This window comes from Mya arenaria, chromosome 17 (assembly GCF_026914265.1).
Source record: "Mya arenaria isolate MELC-2E11 chromosome 17, ASM2691426v1".
Lineage (NCBI taxonomy): Eukaryota > Metazoa > Mollusca > Bivalvia > Myida > Myidae > Mya > Mya arenaria.
The window spans coordinates 49807342-49814085 of NC_069138.1; the positions used below are offsets into that span (position 1 = coordinate 49807342).

Below are 6744 nucleotides of genomic sequence, written 5' to 3' on the forward strand. Positions count from 1 at the left end.
GTGCTGTAGCACATTACAATGCAATTTTGATAACTTAATTAATTTCCTATTTTTTTAGTGTTCCACAAGCTATGAAACAAAAGGTGTTGGAACGGAAATAACCACACAGGATATGGGTGTACAGACGGATCATGACTGCATTAGTACACCTGGGTCACTGTACACTTTGGATGACAGTGACAGTGACTGGGCTCCTGACAGCCCTCCTTCAGCCGCCAATATGCCATGTTCTGAACATGAAGAGGCAAAGTTCATTGTCAATGAATCATGCTTGAATGAACTACTCACAACATGTACATCATGTGGTATGTGTACAAACATACAGAAATGTGCAATAGGGACTGGGCTTATTGTGAAGATAATATGTCATGCATGTGAATATACAAAAGTGTGGTATTCCCAGAAAATGTGTGGACGAATGCCTGCTGGGAATCTCCTCCTCAGTGGAGCCATCCTTTTTTCCGGTGAAAGTCCCTCGAAGGTCATTAAAATGTTAGGTTTCATGAACCTAACATGCTTTACTGACAGACAGTTTTATAACTTCCAACAGTTGTATTTGGTTCCCACTGTGTTGGAAGTTTGGAAGGTTAGTTTTAATTACAATCAGTTCAAACTGGCCTATTTGTTGAGATAAAATGATCCAAAGACTGCCAAAGCCTATGTGTCAGAGATGATGTTGTTCAAACATTACCTTTTGATATAACAGATTAACCATTTGGCTGATTTCATAATATTTTCCACGGAAATGTTTCTTCATCATTAATTTATTTTATTGTAATAAGTTATTTGCTTCACATTGATTGAAAAAGCAAATATACAAACTATTTACACTTACAATGTGCGCTTTGTGACAAAGTTGAGAATAATTTTGGTGTACATTACCAGGATAAGCAGTCATGCATATTGGAGGAGGTACGGACAAGTAGAAGGGTGGTTTCAGTTGCTGCTGATGGGCGATGTTGTTCCCCAGGTCACACTGCCAAATACTTATCCTACACACTGCTGGATGTTGAATCAAACCTAATTCTAGACACCAAACTACTCCAGGTACTTAGTTGAGGTTGTATATATATATAAACCTTTAAAGGGACTGTACACCAGATTGGCACCTAAAAAAGTTTTTTTCTGCAACAAATATTGGGACAATTATTTAATAGAATGTGTTACACTTTAATATCATAATTGTGAAAAAATGTACCAAAATGTAAAAAAAATATATTGTCGTAGACAGGGTTCGAACCCGTGTCACCTAAATTGCAGTTCAGTGTCGTATCCACTGTGCTATAAAGGGTTTCTCCAAATGAGTTGTATATTTAAGCTATATACCTAACTTGGTTAATATCTTGTGATAACATCGACTTGCCAATCACGCATTTAAGGAATTATTTCTACTAGGTAGACATACCCAGTAATATTTTTAATGGAAAAAATAAGAAATAAGTGCTTAAATTAAATAAATTGCAAATTATTAGGTATTTAAGTTAGAAAGTTTAAATGCATTGTACACATTAATAACAAGTTTATGTCAGTTTTCGACAATTTTTTTTTTTTCTTTCAAATTGATCATCTGGTGCACAGTTCACACAAATACACTGTTCTTTCCAGACTTTCATATTTCCATTCCAAAGTTAATGTTTTATGGTTTAAGGAAACTGCATGCGACGACTATTTTGGAGCGAACATTTAAAAATCTGCCATCTGATTTTTTATCAGTTCTTTATCACTGGTTTGCAGATATTTATGCAAAATTTTGTCAAACCATTGAGATTGAAGTTTTGCCTTGTTGAAAAGTTGTGGTGGTATGGTAAAAATACATTACTATTTCATACACTGTCATTTAATTCAGCTTGTCTTGTGTTATTTGACAGTGTCAATTTTTTTTTTAATTAGTTCATTATTTGTGGCATTAAATAATGTTTGAATAAGGCGAAATAAAAAAAAGTATGGTTAAGGGTACACATTGTCCAAAAACGGATGGGATAGGTTGAAATTTAAATTTGGTTCTGTATTATTATGATAGATTTCTTAACAATGGATTATAAAACCGGTAGTATGCACCTTATATGTAGATTGGGTCAAGTGAACTGAACCAGAAGTATTATTTTTGATGCTTAATTAATAATATCAGTGTTCATATAGTATACTCCAATATTGCCAGATTATGCAGTTCTTTATTGCTTTCCAGAGCAATGAGGTTAAGAATTCCTACTGTATGGAGCTTGAAGGATTGAAAAGATGCTTGGCTACTATGAAGGTAAAGGTATTATAACATGCTCTCTGTTGGTTTATAGAAATTCATTAGTTTAATGAAATTGATATTTGAATGATTCAGATTTTCAAAATGAATTTTGGTGCTCACTTGGTGTTATATTTTACAAGCTTACACTGAATCACACAATGAGCCTCTATAGATTTTCAGTAAGGAATGCATTTATCAAGTGCAGATGTGCTTATTAGGAAATAAGTAAATGCATGCTTTCATACATCCACAAACACTTGTTATATGTCCATATTACACCTAACGTACAATTCAGAACTATATAATCTTTCTGCTGACGAGTATTAGTTTGGAAATGGAGCATAAGTGTGCATAAAGGAATAGCCAATAAATTTCACAAAGTAGATCTTTGTTTTTTCAAGAAAAGCATATTTGTGTAATTATCAAACTTGTTGAAAGACATATTAAACATGGCCTGTTAATATTTGTTATGGGATATGTATTGCAGTTGGCAGATGTGAATGTACAAAACATTATCACGGACAGGCACTCCTCGATTAAAAAGTACTTGCGTGAGGAAGAGCCGGCCATTAACCACTGGTTTGATGTATGGCATGTAGCTAAAGGTAGGACATAAATTAATATTTTGCTCTAGACCAGAAGTGAAATAGGCATATTCTGACGATTGGTAGTTTATATTGAAATTAAATGTTTCTCATCGAGATTCTGTGTGTATATTTTAACATACATACTTATATTGATGTCATAGTTTTTCCTACAGTTTTGTAAAACTCACAGTCCCTCAATAACACATCATTATTCAAGACAAATTTTAGTATGTGCTTACCGGGTATTTATATACTGCTGTCATTAGCTGAAGTTATGCACTATTACAGGTGTGAATAAGAAGCTGGAAGCTGCTGGAAGGAAGAAGGGTTGTGAGAAGCTTAAGATGTGGGCGAGGTCGATTAGCAACCACTTGTACTGGTGTGCTGCAAGCAGTGCTGGAAATGGGCCGCTTGTCCAGGCTAAATGGGTTTCCATCTTAAACCATGTATCAAATATCCATGAAGGTATGTGGAGACTAAAATTTTACTATTACTTGTTGATAAAAAGTCATGATAAATCACTTTAACTGGAAATAAGCAATATATAAAAATATTCAATCCTTTATCGCCTCTCTGCTGGACATAATCAATATATATTTCACAAAGAAATTAAGTTTGTTCTTTGCAGGTTAAGCTAATAATCAAGAAAGAAAATGCACTAAATTAAAACATTGCTGTATACCGTTAGACCTATGACATTGTACTTTGCACACCTTTAGGTCACAATGAACTATTCCCTACATGTCTACATGGGCCTGTGGACCGAAACTGGGTGAAGAAAGGTAATACTGGAATCATATATAAATACTAATTTACCTTTCACAGTGTTCCCAATGAATGGAAAATTAGTTGCTTGAAATAGCCATTATCTGTAGGTGTGATGGCATCAATGTCAAACATTGGTTATCATTGGCCAAATTCCTTGTAATCTTCTTATTTGGAACGATTTTTCACAATGACAAGACACTATGCCTTAGTAAGTAAAAAGTTAAAGTTAATAGTTAATTGTTAACTATGTCTTAGTTAAAGGTCAAGGTCACACTCAATTTTTAGCTCAACATTTTTGGAGAATAAGGAGAGCTATCCTACTCACGTCGGCGTCGTCATAACCACTTATGTTAAAGTTTGCGTACCACCTCAAGTCCATTGACATATGGCTTTGAAACTTTACACACATGTTCACCATCATGTCCCCAACCTCTACACAGGTGGAGGTAACTCAATCAAGCATTTTGACAATATTATGCCCCTTTTTCGACTACAAATTTAAGTTAAAAGTTTGTGTACCACCTCAAATATTTCCCAATTCAATTTATGTAAATATCTCAGCACATCATGTATTGCATCGAAATCTAATCTAACAGTGATCCATGCATGTTTCGCCAAAACCTTTCAATCCATACACCGAAAAGCGGCTGAATAGTCGAGCGTGCTGTCTCTGTGACAGCTCTTGTTATCATTTCTGTGCATGTTGAGTCTTTAGTCAAATAAAAAGATGCTTAAGTGTGCATGAAAGTACGTCTCTGTGACAGCTCTTGTTATAATTTCTCTGCATGTTGAGTCTTAAGTCAAATAAAACCATGCTTAAGTGTGCATGAAAGTACAGGGAAGCTTATAAACCTTTCCATTTTCCCATCTGCATTCTTATCAATAATTATTTCAGAGTTTTGCTTTAATTTGAATGTTGTATACTTTGGTTCTTTATCAGAAGATATCAACTGTTTTTAGGTTATAAGCCACATCATGAGATTGAATAGATCGTCCTCAGGAAGGCCCTCTTAAAAGACATCCAGAAACTTTCTCCAGAAGGGCAGACATCTGGTCTGGAAGGATTCCATAGCCTTGTTTGTGGTTTTGCCACCAAGAATCTCCATTTCCACCATGCACAAATGGAAGTCAGGTAAATTTATAGATTACAATCAATTGGACATATGACTCAGGTAATGTTCGGTCTAAGATAGAATCAATACATGACAAGTAAACATATTCAAATATGGTGTACTTGCACATATAAGCAACCGAAAACCTGAGTTATTTTGGTAGTTATAGTGTACATTCGAATATAACAGGATGCTGATTGCTGCCATGCATTGGAATGAAAACTCCAGCAGAGCACAGCAAAAGACTAAAGATGGGCGACAAATGTTCAAAATTAGTTTTCCCAAAGGAAGGAAACAGGATGGCGTGGCAAGTGCGGTGAAAGAAAAGCAGACATATGGTACACAATTAATTTTAGTGCAGGACTGTTGTAAATCAATACAGATTTAGAATGCAATATTACAGCCTTTTTCCTTAGCCCTTGAATTATATTTTCATTTCAGCTTTTTGTAATACTTTTACTGCCAAAACTTTTTGTCCTGATTTCAATAACAACGTAAAGTATTGATGATTATATATTTCCACCCAAGTGAAATCGAAACATCTTTTAATTGACTTTTGTTCTTCCAGATTATGTGTCAACGCTTTTGGCAGCCTTGCTGAAATTACGACAAACTAGAGAAACACATGAAAAAGCAAGGCTGGAAAGGAATAAACTGGAGGAGGAACGAAAGAGGCCACAACCGATGGCAGATGGGAAACAAAAGCGGTGCAAAATGGATATTGTTGAAGAACACTTGAGCCGTTTCAACTTAAAAAAAGACTCTTAGTTGTTCCTAATCAGCAGCAGCCACAGCATGCCAACAGTGTCTATGTACCCATTAGCTTTTAACCATCCTCTGATGCATGCTAACCTGCTTGTAACATAGCATCAAGATGGACGGTGAATGTGTTGTACACCGTTTAAGCTATTAGCAAGGCAACCTAAGCACACAAGGACCTTGGGGTTCAGGTTAGGAACATTTTTCAATTATACAGTCTGGTTAGCTCAGTAGCACTTTGTTCTCTTAAAGGTGTCCATCATGTGCTTTTCACATTCTTTTGAATTTCTTTGTACTCTATGAAAAATAAACAATTTCTTGGCAACTTAAAGCTGCACTCTCAAATATTTACTGTTTCGATCATCTTCATTTGTTATGCCTGAAAAAACCCAAATTTGGTTTAATGTATGAACAAATGTGATATATTACTGCTGATTAAATATCACATCACATTTTTAACATCATGAAAACTTGAAACTTGAAAGTGGATGTGTAATGCCTAGAAACTAATGCTTCAAGAAAAAAATCTGAAGTTTTCTAAATAATTCAGATCTGTTCTATTGTGTAGTTTGTGTAGTTACTAGTATCTTATGACTGATTTAAAAACACTGATTAAAAAATCAGCTGATGTGAGACAAAAACAATGAAAAAAGTTGACAAATCAGTCAATTACAAAAACAACGGATATATATGTACTGTACAATTACAATAACTATGAAATATTTCAAGAACAGATTTATTTCCTGACACCATGAATTGAAATGTATTAAATGCAACACTTCAAAAGAGCTGTACATGAAGAGTGCAAACTTTAACTGAATTACATTGCACTTAAAATAAAGCATTAAATGACTAGAGAAAATGCTAACTTTTTTATCTGCATATGCAATGGCAATTGTGAATGTTTAAATCTGTACATTGCTCATTTATTGAAATCATTTTTAAGTGTCACATACAAAAATGATATCACAAGAGTGGTCATTGAAAAGTGGAATTTAAATAATTCAGAACAATCTGAAAGACAGCTAAAACTGATATGAATCACTCTCAAGTATGTTTCTTGGGACGAAACCAGAGCGTTGCAAGTTATGTGTGGACATCAGGAAGTTCCCCTGGTGGAGTCCCAACACACAAGATCTTGGTTGAGACTTTACAAGATTGTTGATTTGTGACATATATTTTTTACACTAGTTACATACATCAGATATACTTTAATCATAATTTGACATCAGTTATCATACAAATGGATGCAGGAGCCATATTCATCAAGTTCCTTACT

General features: G+C 34.6%; 1 pseudogene; it reads left to right on the forward strand.

Annotated features, from left to right (window-relative positions):
- Positions 1 to 328: 328 nt before the first annotated feature.
- Positions 329 to 5474, forward strand: LOC128223581 (uncharacterized; annotated as a pseudogene).
- Positions 5475 to 6744: the final 1270 nt, after the last annotated feature.